This window comes from Lactuca sativa, chromosome 2 (assembly GCF_002870075.4).
Source record: "Lactuca sativa cultivar Salinas chromosome 2, Lsat_Salinas_v11, whole genome shotgun sequence".
In the NCBI taxonomy this organism is placed as follows: Eukaryota; Viridiplantae; Streptophyta; class Magnoliopsida; order Asterales; family Asteraceae; genus Lactuca; species Lactuca sativa.
Window position 1 is genome coordinate 104,853,944 of NC_056624.2, and position 14,487 is coordinate 104,868,430.

The 14,487-nt window shown below is 39.6% G+C and overlaps 1 non-coding gene across 1 annotated transcript; it reads left to right on the forward strand.

The window, feature by feature from the left end:
* Positions 1-13,424: 13,424 nt before the first annotated feature.
* On the forward strand, positions 13,425-13,531 carry LOC128132505 (small nucleolar RNA R71). Its single transcript, XR_008230559.1, has one exon. It is a non-coding gene; the product is annotated as a small nucleolar RNA R71 (small nucleolar RNA).
* Positions 13,532-14,487: the final 956 nt, after the last annotated feature.

The window sequence follows — 14,487 nt, forward strand, 5'->3', positions numbered from 1 at the left end:
ACAAATTACTACAAATCCAACATTTCAGGAACGTACGAAACATATTGAGGTAGGCTGCCACTTTGTAAGAGATAAGGTTGTTGACCAAACAATCAAATGGATGTCAATCAGATCTTCCGATCAGTTAGCCGACATGTTCACTAAACCGTTGCCAGCTACAAAGTTGATACCTTTTATGTTCAAGATGGGATTAAAGAACATCTATTCTTGAATCTCCATCTTGAGGGGCGCTTAATTATTACCGTTCTAACTGACAGGGGTAGTTTAGTAATTTAACTACTTGTTAGTTATTAGTTGATTAGCTGGTTTTCCTTTTCTAGAGGTTCGTATATAATCTTCATTTGTAGTTTCAATCAAGTAATGAATCAATTTGTTGTTTGATGGATTAGGCGTAAACAAAATCACATGATTTTTCAATCGTTCATATATTTAGCAAAGTATTAGCAGTAGAATAACAAAGATTTAACTAATTATAAACAAAAAAAAGGTTTCTAAAACTTACTTCGCATAAAATATTAAATCTTAAATACAAATATTAAAAGATAATATACATTAGACATCTATGTTTAAAAAATAGGGTTGATCCCAAAAAAAAAAAAAAAAAAAAAAAAAATTGTTACGAATTATGTGAGACTAAGAACTTCTACAGTTGTCATTTATGCTGTCCATTTTCTGTAGAAAAACATCAACATTTCAAAAAAAAAAATGGCCTTCACTTTTATTAATTATAATAGTAAAGGTAAGCCGAGTTATTTTTATTTTCATTTTGAATGAAATATATATCATTTAATAATGGACATAGAATAATTATTGACATAAGTATTTTTTTAACATGATGACCAGCTATTATTTGTACATAGATAACGTTGTTTGAAAAACTTTTGCATATATGGAATCATAATCGGTAAAAGAAATAGATGAGTTGGTATACATATAAAAAACTAAAAAAAGTACACTTATTCAATTTACATATATAAATAAATAATGGCTTCAAGAAATAACAATTATAAAACAGATAAAAGTTGTATTTTTCTTGTTCAATGTGTGCTAAGTGGTAACATCACTAAAAATTCTGCACAATTTTGAATTTTGTATAGAAAAAATCTGGATGAGATGTAATTTAATCTTTTGCTTAAAAAAACAATATTTTTATAGATTAAAAAGATAATCAGTTTAACATTTACCATACCACTTTATCAATTTATTTATTATATGATAATAAATAAGCTTTTACATATTTGTTTTATGATATACATTCTAAGGGATTTCTGTTTTATGTAAAAACAAATTATGTGAATATATAAATGAAAGGTACAAATACAACAATTAAAAATAAATACAATTTTACATTTATAAAATCAAGTTCATCACTATAAATTTCTAAATTATTTTCACCATACTAAATAACATCATAGTTAAAGTTTATATAAAAAGTAGTAGTTTACAAGGATATTTTCCATCTTTGTTGACTTCTTTATCAGATTTTATTATGCATTTCATTGGTCAATGCATGTAAAAGATCGGACCTTTCCTGAAGTAGATTTTCTTTGCTATAGCTTGACTGTTAGCAATAGTGCTTTATAGAGGTAAATAAAAAATTATTACTCAAGAAAAAATAAATAAGCATTAAACTCCTAAAAAAATAAAAAGAATATTATTAAATTGCACTCTTATTTTGGAGTAATGTAATTATTACTAAAATAATTATTGAAAAAATTTTAAAAAAAAAAACATATTATATATATATATATATATATATATATATATATATATATATATATATATATATATATATATATATATATATATATATATATATATATACACCTTAATAAGCATTTAGCATGTTTAGCTGAATTTTAAGAGGTACAAGAACTTATATAATATATACAATGAATTTATGCATGCAGAAAAAGTCTATATATTATCGTTTGAATGAGTCTTATTTAGTCAAACATAGGTATTAAACCCGGATGGATCTTGACTCGGTCTGCATTCATTCCATATCCCACCCAACAACCTCTCCACCATATCGCAAGTTTTTGAATTGGTCATTTGATCCTTAATCCAGGCAAAAATTGTGACAATCTTCAATTTCGAGTCAAGTCAAAGTCATCAAGTCAAACCGATCGACTCGTTTAACCTTGTGTATTGGGGCGCACGTTATGTAGTTACTGTATAACTCACTATTTTAATGAGAAAACATCACTTGGAAAGTTTGTGTGTTTAAATTTCCTTAACCTTAGTGCTAAACAATGAACAAGAACAATAAAAAAATATTGCATACTCATCGGGAGTGTGTAAGATCCTAAAACATGGCTTAACGGGGTCTACGGACCTTGTGTTGCAGAGCCAAACACTCACAATTGTCACACATGAAACCACTCTCAGTCGTTTCCACTCTATCTCCCTCTCTCTATGGTCAAATCTCTCCCAAATATCTCTTTGTATGAGAAATCTCTCCAAAAATGTCAAATCTCTCCCAAATCTCTCTAAGTATGTAAAATCTCTCCCAAATATCTCTTTGTATGTGAAATATCTCCCAAATATCTCTTTGTATGAGAAATCTCTCCAAGAAGGTCAAATCTCTCCCAAATCTCTCTAAGTATGTGGAATCTCTCTCAAATCTCTCTCAACTTTCTATAATCACTCGGGGCATCCCGACCCTCGAATTTGGCGAAAACAGCCCAAAAACGGAAGTCTACGCGATAAACGGACTTAAGGAGCCGAAACTCCTTTTAGGACCCGAAAGTTCTCTTAGGACCCGAAAGTCCTCTTAAGGGACCGAACCCTTCTAAGCCGAAGTCTGCCGAACCGAACCTCACTCAAAGAACCGAACCCGAAGGCTCCTGGAACCGAACCTCGCACATCACCCGAACCCGAACCTTCGGTCCATTTCGGTTCTGACCCTTCGGACCGAGCCTTCGCCTCCCTTCGCTTCGCGCCTAGCATCATTAGGGACCGAACCTCGGCCTAGGACCGAGAGGTCTCGCTGGAAGTCCCTTTTCTCCCGGTTTTCGACTAACATACAACTCATTATAAAGATCGATTTTCCAACTCCTACTGTCAAAAGTTTATGAACTCACCAACCATTGTGTTGACATTTTTTTTTAAACAACTTGTATTCTTAGGAAATCGCTAAACAGGTAACAAAGTGCTTTTGAGGATGGGACGTTGAGGCGTCAAACTTATCATATTTTGTCAACATATTGTAATTGATTTTGAAACATGTAATTCATACAATGATGTAACTCTTTCAATTATATATATGTTGGTTGTGTTTACTTTCATCACTATTGTCATTGTTGTTATGATACTACACATGAAGTCCTCCACCCCCGGACGTTTCTGCCATCCTTGGTTTGGGGGTGTGACAGATTGGTATCAGAGCACGGTTTATAGTGAATTAAGTATATCAAACAACATAGGATATACAAACTATAAACACAATTGGGACTAAGAGTCTCTGATTTTAAAACAACCTAACGGGTTATACTTTTAGAAAATGAATAGATTCTTGTTTAAAAGTATACCTACATGCATTGCATACTCGCGTAGTGTCATAACTAGAAGAACATAAACTAAAAGAAGAGGAGTTGAAATCTACGAGTATGCCCTGGTATGAGTAATCAGTTTTGGGAAGGATATAGCCTGATCAACTATATTCGTCCGGGAAGTGACTTACTCATATCGGGGGATAGTCGTAGGAGGGCAACAAATCTAATAACCTAACTTCACCCTACAAAGAATGCTATAAGAACCAAATCTAAACATTTAAAATACTATAAGAGTATTTGTATGTTGCTATATCGCAATATTATTAATATTAACTGCTATCTGCTTCTTACACCCCTATTCTCGCGCAGACGACATGGCAGCATTTCACCTACCAGGAGACCCATATTTTCCCAATCAGGGAAATGCCGGCTGGATTGAAGAGGATCCTGAAGAGGATCCCGAAGAAGAACCCGAAGAGGAAGAAGAGGAGGTAGACGAAGAAGAAGAAGAAGAGGAAGACGACGAGGTGGACATGGATGAGGACGAAGGTGAAGAAGAGCCAGAGGAGGAAGTCTTCAACCCTCTTTACATCGCGAGGGTACCTGCAAACCGTTGGGGGCACAACAAGCCTGAACCCCATTGGGCAACAACAATCGAAAGGTGGAGCCAACAACAGCGCCAACGGTCACCATATGGCGACCAACGAGGTTACTATGACCTCAGTCACGGGGGACCGGTTGACAGAGCTCTCCCCGTTATGACCCAGCACATCACGAACTTGGGGAACCAGAGTAGGGAAATGGCAGACCAGGTTCGAAATCTCAGCGCTATTACGGCAACCACCGATGCACGCACCTGGGATCTGGAGAGGGACTTCTATCCAGTGGACCAACTCATCGAGGATCTTACCACTGCTCGAGCGGAGGTAAGGGAGTACCAGGAGAGGAACGCAGCTCTCGAGGAGAGAGTGATCGCGGCCGAACACCGGAATGCGGAGCTTCAGGGAGCCTCGACCTCATCTCAGGGCCACCATGAACCAAATACCATCCGCCGCGAGTAGTGTTCACACTGCTCATGTTTTGTTATAAATCTAGGATTTCGAGTATGCGTTGGTGCTACTCTTTATTGCGAATAGGTTAACCCCACGACTAAGTGATTACACTAGTCAAAGGGGCTTTTGTACTGCCAAAACTTTATCTTTTATTATGATGTAATGTAGACCCTTGTGAGGTCAAATTCCTCAAAACAATATGTACTAACAAATTATCAATGAATCTGGCATGTATTTTACTTCCTTGGATGCTGACACGAACCAAACACATGACTCTGCTCGGGTCAACACTATTTAATTCATAAGATTAATTGCATAAACTTTTCGATGAATTACCTTCTAAATTAATAAACTCGGATAAAATACAATTGAGATGAAACAAGTAACGCTCGACTCGTTATCACCATTGAAGTCTTACCGACAAGTCTTTTCTTTTTATTTTTATGTCAGAACCATGCCACCAAGGAAAAGACCAAGACCTTCCGGAAACTCAGCACCACCCCCTCCGCCACCACCTCCGGAGTTTGATCCTGTGATGTTTCGGGCTGTAGTAACAGCAGTCGTGGCAGCAGCAATGTCGCAAATGGGTACAAATGGTTCTGGCGGTTCCGGATCCGGGAATACTAACTCGAATCAGGGGGACAGCACGGGGCGTACTAAGGAGTGTTCTTACAAAGACTTCACGAATGGCAAACCCGATCCTTTCGACGGAAGCGGGGGTGTCATAGCGCTGATGAAATGGTTCGAAAGGACCGAAGCAGTCTTCGAAATCTGTGCTTGTCCCGAAGCGAGCAAGGTCAAGTATGCGACATTCACTTTCACAAGAAAAGCTCTTACTTGGTGGAATGGCCGAGTTAAGTCACTTACTCCTGCAGTGGCTAACTCCATAGGCTGGGAAAACTTAAAAGCGTTGATGTTAAAGGAGTATTGCCCGAGGGGAGAAATACAAAAACTCGAAGAAGAACTCTGGAATCTCAAGATGTCGGGGACGGATCTCGAAGCTTATACCGCCCGATTCAATGACCTAGCACTCCTCTGTCCTGCAATGGTCACTCCGGAGGGGAAAAGGTAGAACGATACCTTTGGGGGCTATCATCCCAGATTCATGATAGTGTTATGGCCTCAAAACCTACTACCTTTGAGAGTACCAAGGAATTGGCACAACAACTTATCGATCATAGGGCCAGCCGTGGCACCATGGTCGCCACCACCGACCAAAAAAAAGGAGGGAACAACAAGAGGAAGTTCTGGAACAGTAAAAAGAAACAACCAACGCAGGACCCCACAAAGAAGCAACAGACTGTTGCTGTCCGTGCAGCCACTACTGCTACCACTCCAGCGCCACCAAAGCAATACGCGGGAACTCTTCCCAAGTGCGACAAGTGCAACTTCCACCATACTGGTGCTTGTCGGGAAATGCACTGCAGTAATTGCAACCGGAAGGGGCACACTGCTCGATTTTTTAAAGTGCCATCCCAATCCGCCCCTCAAGTCGCCCCAGCCGCCAACATCGGAGCAAGTCAAACCTGTTACGGCTGTGGAGAGGCAGGGCACTTCAAAAGAAACTGCCCAAAAGCACGAAACACCAATGATGGAGGTGTAGGGAGAGTCGTGAAAATGGGACACGGAGAAGCAGTCAAGGACCCCTCGGTGGTTTCTGGTACGTTTCTCCTCAATAACACATATGCATGCGTACTATTTGATAGTGGAGCAGAGAGGAGTTTTGTGAGCCATCAATTCAAACAATTACTAAAACAAAACCCTCATTCATTAAAAGATACATACGTAGTAGAAATGGCTAATGGGAAAGAAGAGCACACTAATGATATATACTCAGGGTGTACCCTTAATATTCGGGTTAAGTTAGACTTGCAATAGCTAATTAATTTATCTTTTAATTAACTTCTTGTTCAATGGTCATCTCACAAGCTTGCACATAAATTTACTTGATTTTCTTATTAATCCTAGTTTCATGTTCATTACACTAGACATATGACAAAAAGTGTTCACTAAGCATATGAGATTGATAACTAATAGATGTTCATGCTAATTAATTATCTCCCTATTAACAGAAAATCAATTATCATTCACACACAAGGTTCTTTAGCAAGCTAAAATAACTAAATTAACCAACATAGAATTAATCCTACCAAGAATCAAACCATATTACCAATTTCGTATCCCCAAATAGAAGTTTAAAGAATTTAGTTCATAACTAAGGTAAATAACAGCAAACAAATAAGTTCAAGTTGCTTAATCATGTTGACAAAACAAAAGAAATAAGTAGAATGGTGGAATTATGCCTTAATTACTCCCGGAATTGGGTTCTAGCTTCCTTGGTCGACTTCTAGGGTTCTTCTGGCTTCTTATTCGAAGCTAAGCACTTCTAAAACTTCCCAGAACTCCCCCAGAACTCTTCCAGAACTCTCCCCTCTCGATCTGTGGAATTATCTTTAAATATAGGATCCGACTCGTCGAGTCAAGTGGTGACTCGCCGAGTCCCTCTCACATTCCCCGTATTGCGATAACTATCTGGGATCCCGAGTCATTATCCTTCTGATTCCTCGACTGGACTCGTCGAGTAGCTATCTGACTCGACGAGTAGAAGCTTTTTTTAGTGTTTTTTTCCTTCTTCATTCCACTCTCGAACTCCTAACTGTTTCTCTTGCTTCCTTTTGCTTCCGAGCTTCATCTTTGGACTGAAAAACATAATTTAACACTTTTAAGTACCTTTTGTCCATAATATGCGATAATTTAGCTACTATATAAATAAAAAAACTATACTAAATACACACTAAATATGCACATATCAAAATACCCCACACTTGTCTTTTGCTTGCCCTTAAGCAAAACTGAATTTTAACACATTAGAATTATGTATAACAACTCCAATCTAACCCAGCCATTATGCCAAGACCGCAACGCATGCATTTGTGTCTAAAATTTTTCCTAAAGAACCTCCCATATTCCAAATACTCACAATCCTCATAAACATTCACCCACTGACCCCGAACTATGCTCATTTTATGCAACCCTCCGAATCCATCCTCAGAAAACCTCTTTACCCTCAAGGTATTTTTAATTGAGCAACCCAAGCATACATATTCTAGAATTACAACTTTTCGATACCATTATGGATTTTTTTTGAATTCTTCACTTTCTTGATAATTTGATCTTTGATATCTTTGAATTCACCAACTTGTATTGACTTTTGGTATCTTCAACTTTTTTGGATTTCTTGGAATTTTGATCTTTAGATCTTCACTTTATTTGCTCCAAAATTCAATAACTTTTCTTGTAATTCTCTCTTTTTTTTTTCTTTACATGTATACCTCACTTTTTTCACTCAAAACCCTACATGCTTAAGCAGGGGCGCTCAATCTCAACCTTTATTGGCTAATGATAACAGTTTTCCTGGATACATTTCAGGTTTAGGCTGCTAAACATATTGCATCCCTCAGGCTGAGCAAGATCGTATTTTTGTCTCATGATTTCACTAAAATAAGGAAGCCACAAATGCACTAGAACGTGTATAGGCTCAACTAAACATTTGGGTTCTCATGCAATCATCAACATAATACTAGCATGGAATCCTAATTTTTTACCAAAATTTTCTAATTAAATCCTAAATAATACTTTTGGTATGCAGAATTTTTTAAAATTGACTATTATATAACCAACCCCCTACCCCACACTTATGTGATGCAATGCCCTCATTGCATATGATCCATAAAAACATAAAAAGAACTAAAGAGGGAATTGGAACAAACTCCCCTGGGATAGCAGTGGATAGGCTGATCACTTCCATTTTAAGCTCCAACTTCAATCAACTTTAGACATGGTAACATCTCATCCATGCCTTGGGTGTCAAGACTCGTGTGGGTCGCTCCAAATACGCGGAAATCAGTGTAAGATCTTCAAGAATGGAAATGGAAGAATAAGTGAGCAAGTAGGACAAGTAGCAGCATCAAATCAGCAGTCCGTCGGTATAAAAAATGAACGACTCGTCGAGTACCAGCGCGCCTTCTCAGAATATGTAGAAATACAAGGCGACTCGTCGAGTCAGCTTAGTGCACTCGTCGAGTAGGCTACTGAACGAAAAAACTTGGTATTTTTGCAACTGTTTTAGCCTCTAAAAACTTCTTTAACCCTTCCTCACATTTGGACTCAATTGCTCATACCCCTAAGACCGGACTTGACACTTTGACGTTAAAAACTCGCTTCCTTGACTCGCTCTCACTCTCGAAAATATCCATGCTTTACATCTCTAAACCATCCTAAGCAAGCAATCATAATTCAATCCTGAAAAATAACTAAAGCAAACAACCATTAAACATAATAAAATCTCAAAGCATACACACCAAAAAAAAAAACAAAACAAAAAAATAAAATTGTTTGATTAAAAACACAAAACATCAAAATCAATCTTCATCCTCCTCATCATCATTGGCGGCTCCACTTCCCCCGGCTCCACTTTGTCGCGCACCAATCCTCTCATCCCAAGATGGAATGAATGGGTAATTCCCACCATCAATATGTGGAATATTGAAGTGGTCAAAAAGTCGTATGTGGGACTGGTTGCCAAAGTTAAGCGCCCTCGCCATTTGATCCTGCATCTGCCTCATCTCCACATTGTACCAATCCATTGGTACGTCTTCATTTTCGACCGGAATCACTGGCGGCTCTTCCTCCACATCCCGCTCTCTTCTTGATCTCACCCTCCTTCCCAGTGCTTCGGGACCAACAACGGGGTCATCATTTGGGATGGCATAATGGCCACCACCATAGTCTTTAATTATCCGTGCTCTTCGGAAAAGAATGGGATTAAACGGGGGCGTCGGGATCAATGTCATGAAGTTCCAGGCACCGCGGTTCATCAACCCGAATGAATTAGCCAATCGAGTGACAAACATCCCACCATTTATTCTTGAAGTCTTGCGATCTTTGACCGCACCCTCCGAAAGATATGAAGCAATACACCAAGGGATGTTTCAAAAGACGCCGGGTGTAATGATGCTCCATAGGAAAAAGACATCAAGGTTGGAAACCTTGTCATCATCCTTTCGTTGGTTGATGGTGGATGAAATGAGGCGGTGTATTAAGCGGTGTATTGGGGATCGAATGCTCCCTTCTTGCGCCGACTTCGGAATGTAAACTTTATTGCCAATGGTATTCCACCAGCCCGCACTTGTAATTCCTTCAGGAAATGTCATATGGGTTTGTGCTAAAAAGGCCTGAAAGATGGGTGTCGAGACCAAGGGCTGGTCATAAACCCCCAATCGGCATGCAAGATCCACCACTGAGCATTGATGGAACTCTCCCCCAAGGCAGAAACTGAAGCTCGTCGGGTGAAAAACATCTACTCCCCCGATAAAAGATACCGTAGAGAAGAACTCCAAGCAAAGCTCCAAATAAACCGGTTCTTGAATACGGAAGACCCGGCTCCACCCGTCACACACCATAGTTTCGCCATTATAATGAAACTCCTTTAAAAGATAAGGAGCGAGTTCCTCCTCAAAACGCACACTTTGCAACCATTCCCAGTCGATCCGGTTGGGCACATAGACCTCCTTCTTCTTAATATCAGCCAACTTCTTCTTCCATTTCCGCAACGTTGAAGCAGACTCAATTTGTGGGAAATTTAGCCACGGAAATTCGCCTTGGTTGCCACTTGAAGACTGTCCTCTTCTGAACATGATTTTTGCAAAACATGTAAACAAAACCCAGAAACACAGAATATAATTAAAAACTGGATCCTGTCTGTAACTCGACTGGACTCGTCGAGTCCAGGCCCGACTCAGCGAGTCGCGCAACCTGCACGAGTCAGTCGACGGGTCGCATAAAATTGGACCATAAAACCTGTAATTTCTGTCAATGGTTTTGTCTCAACACTTAGTATTGATGTATTAAGGCCAATATAAGCATTCAAAACAACTTAATTCATGAAAAATCAAAACCCTAGAAATTTAGAACTTTTCAAAAACGGCTTTTTCATGCAATTGCAGGTATAGATGGCCTTATAATCACATTCTTACTAGAAATGAAGAAGAAAGTTGTTACCTTTTGAGTTTAAAACTTTTAGAAATTGGAAGAACTTGAAGAACTTGAATGCTTGAGAGAGAGTTGCAAAAAAAAAAACGGCCCGTCGACGAGTGTAGATGTGAAACTGATTCTTTAGGGTTAAAACCCTACTTACCCATTGTAAAATTAATTTTGAAATTATTTTTTTTCTGTAAATAAGACCGACTCGTCGAGTTGTGGTTAGACTCGCCGAGTCTGGTCGCGAAGTTAAATGCTTTTCTAGAATCCCTGTGGACTCGTCGAGTCGTGGTCAGACTCGGCGAGTCATTTAAAAATTTGCATAATTTTCAAAATTTTCTGTCTATTAAGAATCATTTCACCCCACACTTAGGCTATGCAACTCTCAAGCAGACATGCCCGATGATTTAGAAGATTAAGAATAAAAACGAAGGGAAAATAAAAAGAAAAATAAAAAGAAGACTAAAAAGTAAAAGAAATCAAACTCTATTGAATGGGTTGCCTCCCGCCAAGCGATTCTTTTTGAGGAGTCATTAGCTAGACTCCTTCCCATTTACGTTTTGTCATCTTCAAGCATCGGGAATGTACGCCTCACTTTTTGTGGTTTATACTTGGTCTTGTAGGCGTAAATCTTTTTCTTGTAAGCCCTCTTCAATTCGTCTCTTCTCCTTTTCATTGCCTCATCTTCAGCTGCTTGGGCTTGCCTTTTCCTCTTTTTCTTCTTCACCCCCTTCTTTTTCACCAACTCTTGAACCTCCTTCTCTTTAATTTTAATAACTTCATATTTCATAATGGTCCGTGCTCTAGGTTTAGTGGTGAATTGGTGATCAGCTTCCACTCTGCTTCCCTTTATGTCTTCATCCTCTTTTGTGCTCAACTCTTCTCCAAATGGCATCGTATCAAGGCATGCCACATCGGCGTGTTGGACCTCCATTCCTTTTACTTCCTCTGCCGATTGTTCTTCTAAAGAATCAAAAACAGTAACTGAACCCAGGGTATGTGAAGAACTGTCAACAAACAAATCAGCTTTGGTCAAGTTTTTATCCAAATCGACTGGACTCGTCGAGTCCATTAAGGTGACTCGGCGAGTCTGATCGGGTTTCATCAATCCTGGAGTGTTTTCTGAGTTGGCTCCTTCCAGTAGCTTTTCTAGCTCCTCCAAGTCTTTGTTAGCATCTTCAACTCCTTCAGAGTGTAGCGTGAACTTACTTGGGTCTTCTTTTAGTAAAATTTCAAGCTCTTTTTGTAATACCTCATCATCCAATTGGATAAATGAGATTTCTTCTCTCTTTTCTTCTTCTTGCTTGACTTCTGGAACAGCTTTAAACATCACCGACTCATCACCCACTCTTAATGTCAATGTAGACTCACATATGTCAATTAGGGCACACGTGGTGTTTAAGAATGATCTTCCCAAAATAATTGGTATTTCGGGGTCTTCTTCCATTTCCACCACCACGAAGTCTACTGGAAAAATAAACTTGTCCACTTTGATAAGGAGATCTTCACAAATGCCTTGTGGATGAATTATTGTTTTGTTTGCCAAATGGATTCTCATATTTATCGGCCTTGGTGCTGGTAAATTCAGCTTCTTAAAGAATGAATAGGGCATCAAATTAACGCTTGCACCTGAATCAGTCAATGCTCGTGTAGAAACTTCATTACCAAATTGGCACGGAATTACTATGTTACCCGGATCACCCTTCTTCTCTGGCAGCTCACTCATCAATATGTCCGCGACTTCAGCCAGATTTTTCCTAGCAGCAAAAAGGCCTTTAAGCGAGTTAAAGTATTTTGGAGTTTGGAGCATTGTTTCCACAAATGGCATATTGACTTGTAAAGCTTTAACATGCTCCATGAAGGTTCTATAGGCTTGAACTTTTTCTGCAGGCATGGCTCTGGTTGGGTATGGCAAAGGAGGCTTATAAGGTTTCGAAGAACTGATGGGTTTCTCATTTTCGCATGGACTCGTCGAGTCCATAGGAGTGACTCGGCGAGTCGGGTCGGGTTTGACTGGCTTCGATTCTTCTACCTTCTCTTCCTTCTTCTTGGAGATCCTTAGTGCTTCTGTAAGTTTTTCTTCATTGCTGGAGGTTATTACGCTCACGTTCTCCATTCTTGGATTGGGCTCGGTGTTGCTCGGAAGTTGACCCGGTCTTCTTTCACTTGATGTGCAAGCTGTCCCAGCTGTTTCTCAATGTTGAGAATGGAAGCTTGCTGATTCCTCAAGATGTTTCTGGTTTCTTGCATTGCTACATCGTGATCATTATGTCTTTTCTCGGACGCGGTTATGAACCTTGTGAGTATTTCTTCTAAATTTGCCTTTTTTTCCGTCACCGACTCTTCCTTTTGATAGAATCCCCTCTCCCTCTGTTTGTATTTCTCCTCCTTAGCCTTTTTATATTCTTCGTATGGGAGCCATTCCTTCTTCGGTTTCCTCCAGTCTTCATCGTATCTATCGCCAATGGAATAAAATACTTGAGCCTTTTTATCTCCATTCCCGTCTCGATCACAATCCTTGGCAAGATGGGGGCCACCACAATTTTCGCATCCTACCCTAATAGCATGGATCGTTTGATCCATTTTCGTCATTCTTCAGTCTAGGCTATCGACTTTAGCTATTACCGCCGCCATGCCATCGTTCACCGAGTTTACTGCTCCACGACTCACTTCATTCCTCGGATTGTGGTATTCTCTAGAATGCTTAGAGAATTCTTCAATTAATTCCTTTATTTCCGGAGGTGGCTTTCGGGTGAGCGGGCCTTGTGAATCGAGTAGTTGCCTTGTGGTGACATTAACTCCATCATAAAAGATGGAGACCTCTTATTGGCTATTAAGATCATGGTGTGGGCAATTTCTAAGTAGGCTCTTGTATCTCTCCCAAGCTTCATAAAGAGATTCACCGGGTTGTTGCTCGAAGTTGGCAATGGCTTTCTTTAGCTTGGCTATCTTGGAAGGTGGGCAGAAATGGTCAATGAACTCTTCTTTCATCTTGGCCCATGTGGTGACCGATCTGGGAGGAAGTGATTTTAACCAATCTTTTGCAGCGCCTTTAAACGTGACAGGAAGCATTCGAAGAAGCTGGGTCTCGCGTGGAACATTAGGCACGTTGAAGTAATCGGCCACATCATTTACTTCGTCCAAATGCTTGTAAGCGTCTTCATGATCTCTCCCGTAAAAAGGGATCTCCTTGAGTTGAGCGAGAATATGGCCCTTTAGCTCAAACGTAGCGGTTGTGGGAATTGCGGGTTGCACAAGTCCCGGCCCGGTGTCATCACGCATCCGTTTCTTCCACTCCCCCATGGGGACTTCATCGATGTTAGCCATAGTGATAGCTAACTCTTCTTCGGAATCGGTTTCGTGCTCGGAAATATGCTCTTCTTCTTCCTCGGTCTCGTACTCGATATCTTCGTGAATTGGTTCTTCAATTGTTAATGAGGCACTGGATGCTCCTGATTTGCTGCCTTTCTTCTTGCTGAAAACGGATTTCAAGTTCTTGAGTGGTGAGTTCTTTGAAGTTGCGGTTTCTCCTTCGGCTTTTCCCTTGCTTCTCTTTAGTGCGGATTCCGGGTCTTCCAAAGGTGGTACTAGAGGTGTGTCCGATCCTCGGGTCATGAAACAGCTGAAAAGAAATGAAACAAAAGAAACGAAACGCGTAAAAGGAACAAAAACGGAATAAAAAAAATAGGGACTAAAACTGCGATGGACTCGCCGAGTCTGCTCGCATGCACTCGGTGAGTACAAGGCAAAAAACAGAAAAGAAAAATTTCTAGTAAATCTAAAAACGGAATTTATTAAAACTAAATCTACTTACTGATTTGCTTTGTAAATAACTTTGTGTAAGATAAATCCCACACAAAGGATCGATTAAACTAGATTTTAATATTAATTTTAGAACC